Genomic DNA, 21,621 nt, shown 5'->3' with positions numbered 1-21,621 from the left:
TCAAAATGGACCTCAAAACTGTTGCTCTGAATAGGGGAGAGAAGTATTTGTCCATAGACGATGATTTCCTTTTAGCCCCATGTGTCCTGATGTTCTCAACTTTCTACTCTTGCCCTGCATGCTTGTGAGCGCCCAGTGAGTTCCTACTGGGTAGCTCTTAGAGTGGCGTAGAAGGACCCCTGGGATACACTGGTACACAAACCCAGGCTACGTGTTATTCAGTTGTACCTGCATCACACTGGTTGAAATTAGGGTGGAACTGACTGCCACAGCAGTGGTGATGAAGGTTTTTAAGTGGCACTGGAGAGTTGTCTGACACACTGTTCCCCAGCATTTCCCTCACTCTGCGAGTTACTCAGAATGCTTCCAATATCTGCCCACTCCCATTTACCTTTCCGTGTGTGGCTTACCTAAGCTGGAGGTGGTCATGATTGCCTGTAGTCTAAAAAACCCTCACTGGGACTCTAATCATTGTGAAAGACTGTGTCTTTTGGGGTTTATGATTTTAGAGTAGACTTTCATCTCTTGTTCTCTGTTTCTGTATTTAAAGAGTCAGGGATTTCTTCCTCTGGGCTTTCTGGAATTGTTTTCAATATTTTTTCCCCTCTTGGTTCCCAATTATCTACACAGAACCCATCTTGGTCAATTCTTCTTTTGATTTATGTACTTCAACTGCCCTTGAGATGCTTTTTATTTGTTAACCTGATTTTTTTGGATGATTTGTTGTTATTTACTTTAAAAATTTACACACATAAAAATTAATTGTTTGGTAGAGAGATCTGAGTTCACACAAACACTTACAGCCATGGAACCACCAACACACTGAAGGTGCAGAATAGTTCCATTATCCTCCAGACTATATGGTGTGGGCCCTTTGCAGGTAATCATTCTTTCTACCTCCTAAACTAGCAACTACTAGTTTACTTCTGTTCCTGTACTTTTGCCTTTTCCAAACTGTCATCAGTGCAATTATAGATTATGAAACTTTTTGAGTCTGGATTCTTTTATACAGTGCAACTTACTTAGATTCTTCCATGTCATTGTGTGTATCAGTTCATTGTTTTTTATTGTTGAGTACTAGTCCATTGTATGACTGTACCACAGTGTATCTGTTCACTGGCTGAAGGGCACATAGGTTGTTTCTACTTTTTGTGATTATGAAAAAAAGCTGCTTGAAACTTTTGCGAACTATGTGTGGCAGGGTGTGGGAGAGTGGGGGAGAAAGAGAGAAGGAGGGAGGGAGAACTTTATTTCTCTTGGGTAAATAACTATGAGTGGGATTTCTGGTTTGTATGGTAAATGTATGCTTAACTTTATAGAAACTGCCAAACTGCTCTCTGAAGTGGTTGCACCATTTTGCATTTCCACCAGCAATGTATGAGTTCTAGTTGTTCTACATGATTTGGTTATTTTATTAAAAATATTCATTTACATATTTTTTTAGAGACAGAAAGGGAAGGAGAAAGAGAGGGAAGAGAAACATCAATGTGTGGTTGCCTCTCATGTGCGCCCCCTACTGGGGATCTGGCTCAAAACCCAGGCATGTGCCCTGACTGGGAATCGAGCTGGCGACACTTTGGTTCACAGGCCGCTGCTCAATCCACTGAGCCACACCAGCCAGGGCCATCCTTTGGTTATTTTAAAAAATATATTCTTTAATACAAAAGTAGTATCTATTTATTGTAGGACTTATGAAAAGTATGGAAACATCTATAGAAGAAAGTAAAAATTATCTCTAGTTTCACTACCCAGAGATAGCTTTCTGTTAACCTTTGGAGTTTGAAGTTGTCATCCAGAACCAATAGTTTTCAGGGTTGCTCTCTATAACCTCTGAGATTCCACTAGTCCCCAGCAGAAATATTGCCACAACTAAATATCTACTAGCTTGACATAGTCCTACTCCACATTTGTTATTTAATCCTATCAGCCTTCTATTTTTAGATCTCATGTGTCTATGTAACATTCCCTTAATGAAACATCAAAACAAAGATCATATTTAATATTTTCTTACAATCTATACTACTGTGTGCAGATTTGGAATGCAGTATGTGTTCATAAAATATTGAGTTAATTGGTTGATATTCCTAAAATGTTTCTCACTTCTGTCACCAAGAACGAATCAAAATCCTTAGTTAATTTGCTTGTCAATTATCACTGCTACTTAGACTAAGTAATCTTAAACAGAGGCAGGGAGGTTTGGAGGCCAGGAATCAGGAGAACCAACATGCATCTCTGGCATAAACTATGTACAAGCCATTTCATATCTCTAGACTGGAAAGGAGGCGGAGTGGGTAAATATCCACATAGACATTGTATCAGACAGCTCTGCGCCCTGCTTCACATCCTGTTAGTCCATTTTTCACTCTAGTTGTTATCGTCTTTTACTCTAGTAACCAGCTACAGACAGGTTTAACCTGGCAGACACTAGCCTCAGCTGTGCCAGGTGTCTCTCTTCTGTTTTTTGTTTCTGTTGGGCTTCTCCTTCACCCCGGAGTGGGACACTTATGGGAATCTGTTTCACCATTCAGAGGCAAGTGCAGGTCAGGAAGTGCAAGGGAGTTAGCACTCCCCAGGGCAACGCTTGAGTGGTGGTGACCTCCTCTCTTCCACTCCTTGGGTGAATAATTCTGAATGTGTTCTAAATGACACCGTAGAGGGGCTCTGGCACATTGAGCCCTGGTTTCTTGGTGGTGATCAGCTGGTAATACATTCTTCAGGTGGCTTTCCATCTTTCCTTATTCACTTCTTAGTCATCCAGTCTTTCTTGGGTTCGGGTATAAAAACAAACTACTTGCATGTATATCCTTGCTCGACATATTTTAGAGGACCAAGGCTAAGACATACCGACTTGCACTGAATCTCAAGTTTCACACAGGTTCGCTAATGGTTGCTGTCTCCCTGTGCTCCAAATCAGTCTCCAGTTGCAGCCCAGCTCTGTTTCTTTTCTTTTAGAGTCATGTTTCTAGAGAGAGCTGTCTTGGTCTGCCTGTGCTGTCTTCATTTTCTTATATCCCGTTAATCTCCAACCTGCTCCAATTTGTTCCTGTTTACGTTTCCCCACCAAGTCTACTTTTGTCACCCCCCAATTTCATCTACCCATGACCGATAAATCTAACACATAATGTAAATTCTCATGTTTTAGATCTCTCAGGAGAATGCAGCACTCTTTTCTAGTTTCTCTCTTCCATTAGTTTCTGTTATATTGCATTCTTCTGTTATTCCTTCTCCTTTTGTGATACTCCTTTTTATTTTTTGTTGTTGATTCCCCATCCCGTATATGTACTCTGAGCCTTTGACTTTTTTCTCTGTAGACTTTCTGGGAAGATCTCACTTCTCAAGGCTTTAAGTACTGTCCATACGTGGCAACTCCTAGATTCATACTTGACTACTGGCCTCTCTAGTCTGTCTCAGAACTAAAGTTTTGATAGGTGTCCTTCTGAATATCTCATTGACATACAGGTCAAAGTTGTTCCCTCCCATCACTTCCACCAAACTGCTCCTCCTCAATACTTCTCATAAATAGCACTCCCATTTATCAATTGTTAGGAATGTGGCCGTTCATCTTGGCCTCTTCACCCTCACTCCCCAACATCTAACCCATCTCAAAGTCCTCTTAGATTCCACTTCCAAAATACTTCCTGATTGCATACAATTTCTTTCGTCTTAGCTGACACCATTCTAGAACAAGCCACCATGATCTTTCCTCTAGATTTCTGCCATAGTCATTTAATCTTCTTTTCTAACCTATTCTCCATCCAGCACACAGAGCATTCTTTAAAAAGATGTAAAACAGATTTCTTTTGTTTTCTGCTGTTCTTTTGTTACTTTCCATAGTAAAATGTATACTCCTTACTGCCTACTCTTGTACCCTCATCTCATGCCATTCCCCCAGTACACTTTAGCACCAGTTGCTTTCTCAATTCGTCAGATACACCAAGTTCTTCCTGTCTCCAGATGTTTGCACATGCTCTACCTGGAAGGCTCACCACCCACTCTTCAGTTGGCCAGCCTCAATTCACCCTTCAGGCTTCAGTGAGAAATGGAATTTCTTCAGAGAAGAGCTTCCTGACTGCATTCGAAAGTAAGGCCCCTGATTTATTCCCAGTATAATGATATCCATTTTAACACTCATCAAATTCTGAACTGTATATTGTTCTGTGTTTATTTATTCAGAGCCCATCTTGTCAGCCAGACTGTGAATGGCATGAGGGCAGAAATCATGGTTTTCCTGAAAACTCAGTGTTGGCACATATAATATTCTTGATGTTTATCAGGCCAGGCAACATGTTATGTACTCTCATGAGGCAAAAACAAATAAGGAATCATGCACTACTTGTGTTCATCACACCTAAGAATTTTATGCGATTAAAAGAGGGAAGAATTCATAAATGTCAATGAGAAAGGTACAAGTACATTATTTAATATTAATAACATGAGCTTCCAAAGCCACTATCCTTATGGGATATCTGTGTCTGTATATGCACGTTGACATATTTGGTCTTTATAGGAAAGAACACACACAGCAAAAATGGCTAAAATTATTTCAGTAGTGTTGAGTTTAAGACACTTAAAAAGATCTAGTGACCATCTAGTAAGATGGAGTATTGGTGATTACCCTATACCTGAGGTTCTCCATAACCCCAAGATAACTCAGGAAATGGAGCTCGGATGAACACTTAGTTTTCAATTCATTTTCCCCGTTTGATCAATAAATTCATGTCTGATGGAAGCTGGAAGTGGGTAATGAGCTAGGAGCTTTATGTCTCAATGGGTTTGCTTTAGTCAAAAGACTGTCTGCTGCAAAATATTTTGATTCACTTAACCATGGTTTCAAAAATAGGTAAAGGCCTCAAGGTAAAATGTCAACAAATTTAAGTTCTGCAAGTGGATCTCCTATAGGAGGGTGACTGGCTCACAGTTCTCCCCTCTCAACAGTCAGCTGCACATCCTGAGCTAGTGTTAACACTTTGCATGCTGGACTGTCCCTAATCTTTTGGTGATGATGCTTAAATGGGCCTCTTTCTTGTCAGGATGAACTTAGTGTGGTCCCTTCAATTGCTGGGAACCAGTCCTACTATGTCCTAACTAACAAGACAATACATTTGCCTTTCGTGAGCAGGCAAACCCAGAACTCTAAAGCTCTTTGTCATACATACTGTTAGTGCTTTCATTAATCTAAAAGAGTGCTAGTGTTTTTTTCCCCCTTAAATTAACAGTAGGTGTGCATACTGTTAACTTGTATTGCATTAGACTGTATGCCTTTCTTCATTTAGCCTCCATTCCATCCAAGAGAGGAAATCAAAAAGCATGTCCTATCTCAGCGAGCTTGCAGGTAAATTGAGGAGTTAAGACTAGTATAGATGAAATATTCAGACTGGTCTAGTGTTAAACTGTATGCTATTGGCTGTGAATGTCTTAAGAGGTCAAGGAAGGAGAGAAAAATGTGGGTTGGCATAGTTGTGGAGAACTTGTAGAGAAGCAAACCAGATTTCTGAGAGAGTATAGAGCTTACTAGCCTGAACTAGAGCAGTGGTCACAGGAGGGGTGTGGGAAGTGAGTACAGAGGATGATAGAACAGAAAGAGAAGGAGGAGACAGTATCTTAAGAACCTATAAGAGCAATGTAGAGAAGTGTAGGCTTTATCGGTAAGCAATTGGAAGCCACTTTTTTGAAAGGGGAAGTAAGAAGACTTGGAGACTCCTTAAGCAGAGGTGGGCCATGTTTTTACCATCCCATAGCCCTAGGACTTCATGTTAGTAGTCAGGACAAACCAATGGGTAGTTACTGAGAACCTATTACATAACCCACTGAACTGAGAAAAGTAAGCAAGGACAGGACATCTATCTCCATCACTCGTATTAACCAAGAATGTAATTCTTTATCTTGATTCCACCCAGAGTCCACTATGGAAGGGAATGATCAGTTCTGAGACTATGTAAACCAACTCTTTTTTAGTTTGTGAACTGAGGCAGAAACAGAGTTCATTCCACAGACTGAATGGCCCATTGAGATGCTTTAGGCAAATTTGATTTAGGAAGGGGAGGCTGCAAGTTGGTTGTATGTTCAGGTTAGGGGTCTATCATCTTTGGCAAAGCACATTTCCTAAAAAGCCAAGTGTGAGGTTTGAACTTGAACCTTTTCTCTGTCTTCTAATTGGTTTCCATCGAAGTAAAATTTGTTTGCAGCTAATGTCTTTTTATTTATTTTAAAATTGTTTTTACACTTTTAATTACATTTTTTAGTCTCCCGGATAAAATTAACTCTTTTGTCCTGAACACTGTGGCAGAAGTTAGTTATCCAGTGATGGATAAGAAGAAGAGTGAACTATGTTTAATTAAAAAGACTCCTTACCTTGGGAACCTCAGAGAGAAGTGAGATTTCTGTTAACTACAGATCCTTGTTGATTGGGAATTTGCATCTCTATGTACACCATTATAAAAGATGCTAACATGTACTTTCTGAACTATTAAATAAAGATTTGGATAGATGTAGAATTATACAATCTTGTAGTTAGATGGAGTGTGTGTAAGAAGCTGTGATGTAATCAAGAAGGCTGTAAATTTAAGATTAGGGACCCTGGATTTGAGTGCCTTCTGTCACCCTCGCTGAATGATACTGAGCAGTTCGCTTACGTTTTTAGAGCCTTAGTTTCTGTCTCTGTAAAATAATTTTGTATAAGGAATTACATGAGACAGTAGGAGAGCCTGGTTCCCTGCCTCCTGAGTCTCACGCCTTCACAACTGGGCCTGTTTAACTCATATTCAGCTCAAACTTGGCTCAGTCTCCATGGAAACCAGACTCCTTAGTCATCAGGGGGTAATTTAATGAGCCCAAGGGCAGAATTTTGAAAAGCTCAGCTCTATTAGCCTAATTGCAGATTCTGTTTTGACCTAATAATATTCTGGTTTAACAATTGGGCTCTGGTCCTATTCTCAGGGCATGTAGCACAGCTAGCAGCTCTGGTGCCAGAGGATCTGGGTTCAAGTTCTGGCTATACCACTTTTTAAGATGTATGGCCTTAAGGGGTTAGTTGAAGCCTTTAGGACTCAGTTCCTTCATCTTTTATCGAGGGCAATGAAAAGATTTCCCTTACAGGAAAACCTAGTACCATATCCAAGCACTATTACCTAGCCTTGTATTCCATTTGCCATAACCCTATCTGATATCCCTTTTCCTCTAGGAATTCTCTTGGGTACTGAGATTCTGTTTCTGTGTCTGGTTTCTCATTGTCTCTTTGGGATCTGCATGGTGCCTGAGTGGGCTGGCTTGTTCTCTGCTGCCTGATGCTCCTTGTGTCTTGCTGGAACCACTGGAAGCCACAGCTAGATTTCCCAGATTCCTCCTGTCCTTGTTCTTTAATTTCTCCCTGTTTCTTCTATTAAACCTGCCTGGGTCACCCTTCTTGCCTGTCTGACTCTGTTTAGTCTCTGCTTCCTGGTCACAGCATTCCCTAGAGGTTTGTTGACCCTCTCAAAGGCAATGTAGTTGCCTCTCAAAGGCAACTATAGGGAGTTGCCAAAATTGGAGATGATTTATACACTTTTCTTTTTACAAACACTCAAGTGATCCAAATTTGTTGACATTTTCTGTGATGACAAATGGCTGTGAAATAGTGTTACAAATTAGAAATTTTCCAATTAGACATAGTATTTGATTTGTTTCTTTATGTGAAAGGTGGTGTATCAATGAAGAAGAATACAACAGCATTTAAAAGAAATCTATGATATAGAGAGGATTTGGAAAATAACATGCATGGAAATAATTAACTTATTGCTGAAAATTATGCATGTCATCATTTATGAAAACTTTCATATTGCATACTTTAAAAACAAGGAAATATAACTTTCAAACCCATTTAAGTTATTTTACTGGGTTTTGAGTACTTTCATGAGGAATATAAAAGTGCAATATCTTATAGGTTGTTGGTAAGAACATCTGATTGACATTAGGAAAGAAAATACACTAGCTAAATTTCATAAAAATATTTGCATAAAAGTTTAGAAGTTGAATACTAAGTATGACTCAGGGAATACTGCTATAGGCTTGTTTTCCACTGGATCTACTTACTTTTTTGAAGTTTTGTTCTGAGCTTTGACAGCCATTGAAATCTAGTATTGATATGACCTGCGAATTGCTTTTCTCAGCATTAAACTGAGGATTAAAAAATAATGAAGCACATCCTATGATATTGTTTTCTATAAAATATTGTTATTGTATTTAGTGAGAGTAAAATAGGCTTTTTGTGCCATATAAAATGGTAACTGTAAAAGCATATTATTTAATTTTTATTTCATATTTTAAAATACTTTTGTGTAAATTTTCTAATGCACATATTTATACTGCAGTTGTATGTGCATATGCCTTACAAATAAATACACTTATTTTGGGACATATTTTCATTTTTTTTTCTGATGGGGTGAGTAATCAAGACCATATTGTCCAATGCATGGATGTTTTGCTTGGGAAGAGAATCCTGAGATTCTGAATGGCTGCCAGGTGGAAATGGTAATAGATTTGTACTGTGCTGCTCTGGAAAGTAGGTATAGGATTAATAATAATAATGGCCAACATTTATTGAACACTTCCTATGCACCAGGTACCGCACCAAGCACTTAACATTGATTATTTTATTTATTCCTTTCCTCTACCTTAGCAGACAGGTATCATTACTATCCTCATAGAGTGGCGGAGGCTCAGCTGAGAGATCCAATAACTTTCACAAAGCCATATATAAGGAGGGCAGGACTAGAGGCTAAATCCACATCTTTCTGACTGTAATAAAGTTTGCGCTCTTACCATATGACTGATTGTCATTCATTACAAAAGTTGTCCAAAAGAGGAATAGATTATAACACTGAGTGCTTGGTTTCCTCTGGAAATGTGTTCAACTTGTGTGGAAGGGTTTCTTCATGAGGGGTATAATATTGTGATTTATAGTAAGAAATATATTTGGTCCTTGTCCCCCTTTCCAACACAGAACCTTAGGCTAGTGCACATGTGGAAGTTTGGGGAGAGTGGTGCATTTGGAGCGGGCGTGGAAGCTCGGAACCCTGTCCCCATACCTTGCCCTATGTATCTCTTCCATCTTGCTGTTCCTGAATTATATCATTTTATGATAAGGCAATGCAATCTAGTAAACCCAAGGAGGGGTCATTGGAACCTCTAACCTATGGTCATTTGGTCAGAAGCACAGGTGAGAACCTGGGCTTGTGATTGGTGTCTGAAAGGTGTGCAGTTTGTAGGACGGGGCCCTAATCTGTGTGATCTGATGCTCTCTCCAGGTAGGGAGTAGCAGAACTGAATTGAATTGTAGGACACCCGCTGGTATCTGAAAATTGCTTGGATGTATAGGAGAAACACCCACATATTGAAATTGGGTACAGAATTGGGGGGAGTCTTAAACTCTGTGACCTCTATGTTGTTGATACCATACAACATAGAAATTCTAAGCATTTCTCTAGACACACTATTTCCAGATGATATAAATGCTTCATTTGCTAATGAAAGACTATGCACATAATTTTGGGGGATGCTAGATTAATGAAATTTAGCAATTTCTTTCCTGTAGGATTCTCAGAACCTTTACCATGATATTATTCATAGAACATGTGCAAGGGAAGGAAATAGCATGCGAGCTTTCCCCAAACACACCGACAGCGGACTCCTTTATCGTAGAGCATCTCCTGAATTTGGTGTCTCCTCATTCAACCTTGGAAGCCCTGCTAGAAGCTGATTGTATTTAGGCTGATTGACGTGAATTCTCTGAAAATGCGGTTACTATGACGTGGTTGGCAAACTTTCATTTAGAATATTCTATTAGTTAGTATCTTCCATTCCTCTACCATAATATAAATCAGGAAGTTTATAGTACAGAAAATCAGAACCCACTGGCGAAAGGGCACAGTGTGTCAAAGGAAGTTTGGTTCAGTTTCTACTTGCATCCTCAGGTATTTTAGGATGGGCCCCTTTAGATTAAGGCCTGGAGAGGTAAGGTCAGAGACTCCGAATAACTTCTCTGTGGTTGTACAGAATACATTGGTCACAGGAGAAGCCCAACTACTCCTACTCCTACACCTAGCCCAACTGTTAACCCCTACACACACTATCTCTGGGTAAAAATAAATCATGTTCTCTAATGGCCAACTGAATCAAAAGGGAACTAAACAGAAGAGAAACCTTTGACAGAATGGGACTGAACGTACAAAGAGAGTTTACGATGGGCTACTGTGCAGCTCTCCCTTATTCGTTCTTTCAGTTTGGAGTGTGCTGTGGGATCCCTTTGGGGCTAGGCAGATCTCAGTGTATGGGAATGTCAGAGTCGGAGTTTTCCTTGAGACACAGGGTATGAGGGACGCTGCATCCCAGGTTTCTGGCAACTGGTTACACAGTTTGAAACTACTCATGCCTATTGGGCATGAAAGCAATGCAGACTATGTGAGAAAGGGGTTCTGGAGACAACTGTGAACTTGCCCTTCCCATCAATGGGGGAAGGTAGGAGCTGTTCTCTGCCTCGCTTAGGTTGATAAAAAAGCTTTATGAAGACCATGTGGCAAGTTTAATGTCTGTCCCCTCCTGCTTGGGAGACCCAGTGGCCAGTGTCTGACTTGGTCTCAAGTGAGAGTCTAGCTAAAGTGGCAATAGCTCAGAAGACAGTTATTTAGAAAGTAACCGAAGTCCTAGGAACTAGTTACACAGCTCCCAGTTCTGACCCAGATTTCTAACAAGAAAAGACTGGAAAATAACCTTGTGCTGTATTTGTGTAGCACATATAACTGACAACTGACAGAGTTATTTCATATTTTACTTTACAGTGAGTTTCTAAGGTGAGCAGAATTGTGATCTTTATCTTATAGATAAGGGAGGCAATGCTCACAGAGAGTGAATGAATCACCCAAATTTCTAGACTTGAGACAGAAAGAGTAATAGTTATGTTTACCAATTATTTTGTCCTCGTGTTAGGCACAATTGTAAATGTCTTGCCTCCATTAAAGTCCTTTAAGTCTGTTCACACTCATAAGGAAGGTATATTAGCTCCATCTTGTATACGAGGAAACTGAGGTTTACAGAGGTTCAGTGAACTTGTCTGCTAGAAGGTAGAAGAAAAAACCCAGGCATTCTGGTTGCCATGCCTCTTGGTGATATTCTTTCCATTATACCACACTGGCTAATAAGGACTTTTAGAACCTAAAGATTTTTCCAGCTTAGACTCACTGCTGACAGAGCATGGCCAAGAGGCAGTCTTCTGAGACCTTCCTGGATACTGATGTAAGAGTAACTAATCAAGCTACAGATTTGTGGCAAGCAGTTACTTTGAAATTACGTAGGGGAGTCACAAAAGAGTTAATATTTTAAACAGTTTGCGCATCCTTCCCCACAACTAATTTATAGCATTAATTATTTAGGAAGCTATTTCTTAGGAACTTTTCAACTTAGCCTGATAGATGATCACTGGTTCCAAACGGCAGACTTTACTAAGGTATCAGTGTTGAGCTCAGAACCCTGGGTGCACTTACATTGGGCTCACCTGCACCCTACGCCTCTCCCGCCGCCCGCCGTGGTGTGCTGGAGAGCAGGTTGAACCGGGCTGGAGTCGGGTATTTCCGGCTTCAGTTCTCAGTTCTGTCAACTACATAATCTCCGAGTTTCAAAAACCCTCGTTTGTAAATCAGGGGAAATACACACCTCACTGCTTTTGGAAGACTGGAAGCTGAGATGAGTTGCGTGAATAAAATACCTCGTTTAGAGTCTGCCACACAGTAAGGCTGTGTTGGGCGTACGCATCATTTTCCCTGTCCTCCTGCCCCAGGATCATTTCTCAGTCCACTTTGTGAGTTTGGGCAATTCAGTCATCTCTGAACCTCAAGTTCTTCAGCTGTAAAGTGGCACCACCAGTGACTATTTTATAGGGGTTTTTAAAGACCACATAAGTTAATACAAAGTGAAAGTACTTTCTAAACTATGATTCCGCTCCTCACCCCACACCACCCAGTAATGCCTTGTACAGTCAGCAGTGCTGGCATTTGTTTGCTGTTTTGAATTTTCAAAGTGCTCCCACACTTGGTCTCACTTCTCCCTTCCTTTCCCTTCCTTACAGCTTTCTTTCTTTCTTTTTTTAAGGGTTTATTTATTTATTTTTAGGCGGGGGGAGAGAGAGAAACATCAATGTGCGGCTGCTGGGGGTCATGGCCTACAACCCAGGCATGTACCCTGACTGGGAATTGAACCTGCGACATTTTGGTTCACAGCCCGCACTCAATCCACTGAGCTACACCAGCCAGGGCTATCCTTACAGCTTTCTGAAGGAGTTAGGGCCATTTTTTTTCTCTCCACTTTACTTGAAGCCCAGAGAAGCCTGGTTCCTTGCTCACAAGTTCTTAGAAGCAGGACCACAGCTGGAGCTTGCGTATGTGGCTGTACTGTAAAGAGAAGAGCTTTTCCTTGGTGTCTTGCTGAGTGAGTCTGGGTCCTGGTGGCTCCTGTGGTTCGGCCCTTGTCACAAGAGGCTCCTGGGTGAACTTTGTGAGAGAGGCTGCCTGCCTAGTTTCTTCCCTCACATGTTCCCCAAACATCCTGCTCCCTCTTCCTAGCACTGCTGCCTTTCTCCCGTCTGGTGAGGGGGTGCTCATCTCCTCTTGAGCTAGACGTTATGTGTGGGGTGTGTGCTGTGGGTGAGCTCATGGTTAAACTGCAGCAGAACGTTTGTGTAGTGTCTGCCGGAGATGAAAACATCTTCATTAGAGCATCTGTCACTGCAGCGTTCACGCTCCGTAACGCCCCAAGATATTTCTCTAAAAACAGCAGTTGCTTCCCTTCCACCACCCAAATAGAAAGGTTTGAAGCCAGGCCCACATTTTCCTTAAGAACCAACTGTGTGGGGGCTTACCTGTGGGAGCCTCCATGCTCTGTAGGGGCTCAGAAATGAATTGGACACAGCCTTTGTTCTAGATTAGAGGTCAGTGGAATCAGGTGGTGACACCTCCTGTCACTGCATTGTCCCCCAGTCCCAAGCCAGCTGATCTGGCTGGCTGGGGCGGCCCATGAACAGCATTCCTCCTGTAGCCAAACCCATGGAGAAGACAGCACCTTTCCAGAGGACAAACGGAGTTTGGGAGCATTCAACTAGAACATGCCTGTGTTCACACACATTGTGAAAGATAAAGCAGATGAGATGAATGAAAGCGGAGAGAAAAATATCCGGTCCCTCAACAAGTGTTGCAGAGTGATTAGAGAACCGGGTGCATGAGAGGTCTGTATCACAGCCAGGATCCTCGCAAAGAAGAAAAATGAACAGTTGAGTGCCTTTTTTGGGCCATGCACTGGGGATATGGAGATGAAGCGAACCCGGTCACCACCCTGGAGCAGCACAGAATCTGGTAACTGGAGCCCACATCCTGCCTCCTCTCATTGTCCTGCCTGCTCTTGTGGCTCGCTGCACTGCCCAGCCCTCCCTGGCCCATCTCTGCTTCTAGGGGTTTGCCCTCATCCCTACAGAGATGGAGCTGACAGTTTCTGTGCCAGCTCTAACCTCTCAGTGTTTGGTGTCTCCCATGGATAATTGCAAATCTAAAAGAGTCTGTAAGGACAAAAACACCCTTTAAACTTCCCGACATGGAGGCTGCAGTGGTAGAAAAAGAAGCAGTTGTTCATTTTCCATGGGGAGCTGTGATTCCCCTGACGCCCCTTCAGATTCTGCCAATGAAACTGTCTTCCCTCTTGCCAGTACCCGACGCAGGCCCTGTCGGGGATTTGTGATTGATCCCTCCCAGGCCCGCTCCAGTGCCTCCTGGATGTTGTCTGCCTCGTAAATCTCACCTCCACACTTGGGGCCTCTCAGGGCCTGCTGCAGCTGGCTTTGCTCATCCGTGAGGGACCGAAGTGGCAGGATGGCTCCTACTACTCTCCTTTAGCTCCAGGAGTTGAGCTTTTGAGAGTAATTTATAGGTGGCTTATGTTTTTTAATGTGCCTTTAGGATCTCAGCTTGAATCCTTGGGAAGAAGAGCCTGATCTGGGAAATAAAGAAATCTAGAGGATGCTGGATCTCCCAGAGGATTTTCTCCTTCCATACTAGGCTGTTCATGCTGGGTCTGAATGGGCTGACCTCAGGACAGGCGGTAACACTGGCAGCCCCGGGGGGGTGAGGATTACAGTTAGACACCAAGCGCTGGAGGGCTTGAAGAGATCTCAGAGGACATAGAGTCCGTTTCCCTCATCCGACTAACCTCTTGAAGCATGTTCTGTTAATTTCCATTTTGCGGATGAAGAAACTGATACTTCAGGGGCTTAGTTCATCATTGTCTGGGGGTGATACTAGCAATGAGGAAGAAATCCAGCTGATTTTACACAGCTAATCTGAGATTCTTTTTTTCTCTGAGTCTTCTCCAGACTTGTCCTTATGTCTAATTTCTGTTGATGAGAGAGACAGATATTATTTCCAAATTAATGAGAAAAGGATACACCTACCTCATAAGAAGGTATATCCGTGAAAATATGATTCAGAGACTGCAGGGGGGCAGAGTAGATGGCTATATGCTATGTGAGTGGCTCCTATAGGGACTTTTCTCTTCTTCTCAGGGACCCTTGCCTGGGAGTCTATCACCCTCAATTTTGGGGTTTAGCAGTGCCTTTTTCAGGCTTCTCTTTTAAAAATGCAAATTCCTCTGGAAAGAAAAATATCAAGATCTGAACATATTGATGTGAATTAAAGGATCAAATAATTATCTCACCAAAGAAAAAGACCTGGGCTCCTGCAGGAGAGAGAAAACTGAACAGGTTAGAGGAACAAGGAGGGAGGTTAGTGGCACAAAAATGTCACCATGTCTAAGATCAGGACCTCAGACAAGAGAAGGTCCTTGACCTCCTTACACTGACATGCTCAGGCCAACATCTCATCCTGAACTTCAGTGTTCTGGAAGGAAAATCTGCCTATATTTTCCCAGAGTTGACAGTGGTAGGCAAAGGTGGCTGTGCTAAATAGATTAGTGATAAAAGAAGCAATTGTATGATTTCCACTGTGCCCAAACATCCTTGTAGTCATGACAACATCCTTGGATACTTACAACACTGACAGCCAGGGAGATGGCTAATAATTTCTTTCCAATCATTACAGTTCCTGTGTAAGATATTTCTGGCCCAGACTGAATTCTTGATGTGTACTGTCTGCAGGATGGTTCTGCGTGGGAGGCACTGGGGGAGGGAAGCTTTGGGCTTTACAGAGGTCAGAGGGCAAAAATCACTGTAGTCACTTGGGTCCATGTCTGACATAGAAGTAAATCATATAGTTGTTTGGAAATGTGTCCCCCAATACCTTTCTATTTCTTTAGGTGCCACCATTAATGTACCACTGGATTATGGCAACTGCCCTTGGCAGGACACCCTTGAATATGTCTGTACCCTCCTCGTGGTCAATCTACAGTCCAAGAAAATGTCATCATGTCACTCCTCTGCTCAAGAATGTTGTATGGCTTACTCTTTCCTACTGTGTTAGACCTAAACTCCCCTGCCTTAATGATTTTTCCAATCTTACCAAACCCCACCTATCTAAACATAGTCATACTTCTTTCTTTGCAGTACATACCTTTTCAGTGGGGACTCAGTTCCTCCCCATCCTCTGCCTACTCCACAGTGGCCCTTTCACATTCTTGGTTTTTACTCACCTCTTTCTTTCATGGGGAATTTCTTCCTCTTTATTGTCTTTTCAAATTTTATTCACCCTTCAAATTGCAGCTAAGTTCACTTTATCCCCAAGAAGCTTTTCCTGATGAGTCCAGCCCAAGGCACTGGGTCAGTCCTCTTGTCTATCATCAGTGCTATACAACTCTACAGATATGTTATTATTTTGGGGGGTTAATGGTTGATAGTCCTTCTTCCCCTCAAAAGACCGAGCTCCTTGAGGTGAGCAAGTGCTGCCTGCAGATGGCTCCTGTATCTCTCACAAGGCCCTCCATCCTTTCTCCAGCACCATTTCTAAAGCATCACTCTCTGTTTTCTTGGCTTTATTTTCATTATCCCACTATCAACACATGACATTATCTAGCATTGTTTGTCTCCTCAACTAAAGTATAAGCTCCATAAGTGTAGAGGCTTCACTTGTCTTGTCATCTTCTCTACGCCCAACAGCTGCAACAAAGCCTGGGATGTAGTACGATCCCAATAAGTGAGTGTGGACTGAACAAATGAGTTTGTATTGATTAGCTGATTCACATCTAAAGGGATGGAAAAACGGGGAGGTGCCAATCCTCTCTACCATGTATGAGGCTGCCATACACCTAAACGTGAACTCTAGTATAGATCCTTTCTCAGCCACTGCAGAAAGCCAAATGTTGCTCAATACCTACTGTATTAGAGTACTACAGTCTATAGGGGCACTGCACATTCTTTTCAGAAGAGCCCTGTAACCAGGGATCACAGGGAAGACTAACTTCTATAAAATGCATGTGCTTTTACTGTGCTGTCTACTCTTTGGATTGTTGTGAGGTTCAAATGCAATAAAGTATGATAAAAAAAAGCATTAAATTGTAAATCAACATAAAAATGGGATACATTAGCCAACCAGCTGGCAGTCAGTGTGAAAAACTAAAATTTATTTTGATGGAGGTGGTAAGAGAAATTGTGGACCACTAGTGTTGGAAATAAACATTAAAGGGAGGTTAGGAGCCCTCCATTAGAACTCTGTAGGATAATGTACCTTTGTTTGTTGAAAGGACCTTTCTGGGTATGTCAGCAGTTTAGTAAGAAGGATGCTTTCATCCTTAGAAAAATACAAATGATATATTTCCATGTTTGAATGCTGTTCAGTGGATTCTATCCAAAAGAAACAGTTAAAGAGGCCTTCAAAACCTTAGAAGTATTGGAAGGGGAAAGAGATCACCATCACTACCATCACCACCATGATTATTATTATTGAATTAATTCCTACAACAGTATCAGAAAGTAGGTGTTATTCCTTTAAGCAGAGGAGAGAACTAAGGTACAAAGAGAAGAAGTATCTTACATGGGCTCCCTCAGTTAATAAGTCACAGGGTCAGAGATTTAATAAGAATTGCTAACAGTTATTGAGAATTTTCTAAATGTCAGTCATTCTGCCAAATACTTCATTTATTACAATGCAGGGATGCAAACAGTGTTACTCCTAGGTTAAAGAAAGGAAGACTGAGACTTAGAGAAGTTAAGCTAATTCCTCAAGGTCACACAACTAACAAGGGCAGGAGCTGACAACTGAGCCTAGACGGGTGGCACTGGAACCTGTGCGCTTCATTGCTACTGTGCACTGCCTCTCAGTCCCTGTCCTCTGTCGCTTGGCCATGCAGTGTCCAAAAAAATGCTTTTATAGTTAGAAAAGCTACTTTCATTAACTCCACAAGCCAAATGAAAGAGAGGAATGCAGAGAAGAACAAGAGGAATTTAGGGATGGGAAAGAAATAGCCTGACTTGCTGAGGTGAGTTCCAGCAAGGAATCTCCAGGAGATATCCCCAGCTGGAGAAAGTAGATAGGTGGTTGCCGTTAGCAGACATCCTAAGGAAGTCTAGCTGGCCCACATGTGAGTGGAAGACGGTTATTGGTTAGATGGGGACCTACCGATCTGTATGAAGGTTTTGCTAAGCTGGAATTATGGTTTCTTGAATAGCAAAAAGCAACATCTAACTACCTAAGAATGACATAGACAGGATACAAAGGCAAGGGAATATTGTGAGAACCTTATTTATGGATCAATAGGTAATCTTTCATACACAAAAGGTCAACCCCAGGAAGGCAGAGTGATAAAGAGATAAACATTGCCAGCAAATACAGTATTGACTTAAAAAAATCCACCCTGATGAGTTCTTTGATGTATATTCTTTTAGTTAAAGTACATTTCTTTATTCATGGGTTTCCCCCCTCACCACTTTGCGCCCCTCGGTGAAGTGTGAAGGCAGTGATGAAGAACGCTGATTTCCCGTTGTCTGGGATTTTGTGCCTTCAGTGATCAGCATCAGATGGAATAAAGGCTGAGGATTTCAGAAAAGCAGTTCTAAGTGTGTGTGTGCAGCAATTAGGACACTCAAGTGACAACTCACCTCTACCCCTTGTAATTTCCTGCTTTGGTGGCTGTGATGATACATTTATCCTGGCTTAAGGAAATAAACCACTAACTACTCAGTCCTCCTGGTACCTCTGAGTGCTTCACCCATTTTGTGATTTTTTTTCTTTTTTTCTGAAGCAAGTCATTCATCATCCAAAAAATATTTGAAATCGTTGCCATTCATCTCTGCCTGGTTGCTGGATGGTGAAGTTGTTGATTGTTTATAACTTCTGCTCAGCCATACATGTGGAAGAGAGTTTAGTTTTGTTTCCATGATATGATTTTTCAGAGTAGAGGACCAATTACAATTTCAGGTTATTCCTCTTTGCAGTTGGGAAGCTATTTCAGTGGGCCGCAGTCTGATCCTTGAATAGATACATTGCTAGTGGAAGTGCCTTGGATTCTTAGGGTCACCATGTGTGAACTGGGCAGGAGTGTGCGGTGGGGTGGGGGAGGCACATCTTAGGCAATAAGTCAAAGGCTTAAGATGCACAACACTTTGTCTCAACTTCCTGATGGGGATCTGCATGGCAGAGGGTATGGCGGAATTTTGTACACTGTAGAATTATGTAAGGATATTTTTTTCAGAGCAGTCATGCAAGAGCATTTGACAATGACACAATTTTTCCAAACTGCTTACTAATTCTTCTTTTTTCCCAGTTAGAAAGCACATTTCAAATGCTCTGAGAACAATAGCATCCTCTCAGGAAAGGATGGAACTGGATTCGGTCACCTCCAGCTTTGGATGTGACAGGGGAGCCAGATAAGACTGGGGACTACTTAACACCTCAAAGTGAGAAAAGGGCACAAAGGAGAGGCTAGGCTCGATGACAGATGACACAGATTTCAGCCTTTTTCAGAGTCAAAGTCATAGCTTTGTCCCCTGCGTTCTGCCAAAATTTTCTCTTCTGCTATGCCTGTATCTTCCCAAGTTCCTCCCTAGCCCTCATTTCCTTGGAGAAAAGGACAAGGCTCTTTGTTAATAAAAATGATTGGTGCTGGCTACGAGTGGTGAGATAATATTGGGATCAAATTCTGCATTTCTTGATTTTAAACTTTGCGGTGATTCTTTATCTCCTATTCACTTGCTCCCCGTCTATCATTCTCGCTGTTATTCATGCTGTCATCACGGGCTATGGGATATGTGTGCGAGGCTTGGTTTTCTTCCTGGATCTATCCTCTGCAGGAGTGCTCTTCTTTGGCCATATGTGATCATTTGTGAATTGGGGTGCCCCTTTGCATGTCTTAAGGCGTTTTTGTTGTTATTAAAGGCTCTGTGCCCCCCACCCCAGATTTTACTCACACTTTTTCTAGGAGGAAAGGGAGAGAAAGAGAAAGGGAGGTGGTAGTTGGGAGGTAAAGAAGAAAAGATGAATGAAAGAAACTAACTGGGTATCAGGCACTAATAATTTTATATTAGTATAGTCCTTTACAGTTGGTATACTGAAAAACAATTTGCAAAGTAATTTTTACAGGCATAGCCCTAATTTGGTTTTCACAACCACCCAAAGTACAGATAAGGAAATGGAGGCTTAGAGAAGGTAATAGGCTGCCTAGTTAATGCATATCTGGAATCTAGTCCTTCTGACTACATGTATAGTTTTTTTCTTTTCTATACTGCTCAGGCATGTCCCAGAGTCCTCATTTTGAACTCATGCCAAACACTCTAGGTAGAAGCTAAAGGTCTTTCTTAGTGGCCACCGTAACTCTCTAGTCAACACCTATAGGAATTTTCCTGAGGATGGACTGGTAGACTTTGGTTGACCAGGATAAGATCATTCTACCAATAACTTAGTACATTTTGAAATGTTCTGGGCACTTTTTAGTGTAAAATATTTTATAAAAAATATTTGCATATATAAATCTCACTTGAGGCTCATAAAAGCCCTGTACAGCTCAGAAGTGCAGCTCAGAAGCCTATGCCTTGTCTCTTAATCCACGTTTCCTCCACCGCTATGTGCCTAAGCCAGGCTAGCCTCTGTGGAGGGTATAGCGAAGTCCATTCAGGGAGCCAAGACTCCCAAGTCTGAAACTAGAAGCAATCGTAACCCTGACCTCTGAGCAGCACTGGCTACATAATTTGTGGAACACAGTGCAAAATGAAAACACAGGTCCCCTTGTTCAGAAATGTATAAGTATTTCAAGACAAAATCTAGTCTGAGGTTCTCTGAGTGTGGGGCCCTTTCGAGCATGGGGCCCTGTGCAGCTGCACGGGTTGCATGCCAGTCAAGCCAGTTCTCCCACTGACATTAACTCAGAAGTGGATGACTTTATTTTTTTTTTTCTCAGATCCAGGTTACATTTACTCTCTTCTGTTAAATTGTTTATTCCCTCAGTCAGCCTCCATTCCTAGATCTAAGGCACATAATGGCCTAGTGTTCCTTAGTATACCTAGTACCTCTAGTTCTCATAGATCAAAATTTAGGGACAGAGTCATAATATCAATAGTAGCTAATATTTATTGAGCCTTTACTATGTGATAGATACTGTGCAAAACTTTTTATGTGCTTTAAATTGATTGCAAAATGGCCTCAATTCTGTATCACATCCTGCATCTACCCACCTAGTATTGTGACTTTGCAGATTTCCCATCAGGAAATAGAGTCTGCTCCTGTCCCTCTCAAATCTGGGCTGGTCCCATGAATTGCTTTGGCTAATATAGTGAACCAGGAGAGACGGGGTGCTAGTTCAGAGTTTTAATCTTAAGAAGCTTGCAAGCTTCAACTTTCTCTTGTGGAATCCTAGGACTGCCATGAGGACAAGCCTATGTTGGCCTCCTGGAAATAAGCCCTGTTTGGAGGAGAGCTGTTGTTTCAACTGCAGCCATCCAGAGCAGCCAGCCCCCAGGTGACCTGCCAACTAACTGCAGATGCATGAGTGCACCTAGCCGAGATCAGGAAGACAAGAGTCTGGTCAGCAGAACCATTGTTACAATCAGCTCACAAGTGAGAAATGATAAGCAGTTGTTGCTTTAAAACTCTTTTGGATATAGTTGGTTATGCATTACAATTATGTTATTAAATAACACATTTATTATTTCTATTCTCTTGACAAGGAAACAAGCTTTGAGAGGTTAAGATCTTGTCTGAGGTCAAACATTGTAGATCTTAGAACATTCTAAGTAACCCAAATTCTTTTCTGTTATTTTATGGGGCCATGTCATAGTCCTCAGGGCTCTGCCAACCCCTTGGCTAATTTGAAAACCATTTGAGTAGAAGAAGCAATGTTTTTGCTGATGGGGGCAGGACCAAGAAATGGAGTTCAAACACTAGGAATCTCTCTACTGATTAATACCATGTCTATTATTAACCAAAATGTGCAAAATAAAACACTGTAATTTATCAAAGAAAACAATGTATATATTCAGAACAAAGGAGATGGTGTCTTTGAGGTCAAGGTCACAAGCTAAATGCTAGCAGAAATTTCGGCTGCATCTCATTAACACTAAACGGAGACCGAGTTCTGCAAGAGGTCTATGTGACAATCCCATTAGTGCAAATGACATTTCTTATGATGTCTGTTTTAGTAAATGAAAGCAAAATGCAATTATATTAGTGGAAT

General features: G+C 41.6%; 1 protein-coding gene across 1 annotated transcript in view; it reads right to left on the bottom strand.

The window, feature by feature from the left end:
* FSHR (follicle stimulating hormone receptor) overlaps positions 1–21,621 on the bottom strand; it is a 159,386-nt gene that overhangs the window by 25,262 nt on the left and 112,503 nt on the right. The window lies entirely within an intron of this gene.

The sequence above is a fragment of the Phyllostomus hastatus genome, unplaced genomic scaffold (assembly GCF_019186645.2).
Source record: "Phyllostomus hastatus isolate PE091 unplaced genomic scaffold, TTU_PhHast_1.1 phas_scaffold_78, whole genome shotgun sequence".
NCBI lineage: Eukaryota > Metazoa > Chordata > Mammalia > Chiroptera > Phyllostomidae > Phyllostomus > Phyllostomus hastatus.
Note: the sequence above shows the minus strand (reverse complement) of the source record. Positions and strands in the feature narration are given on the sequence as shown.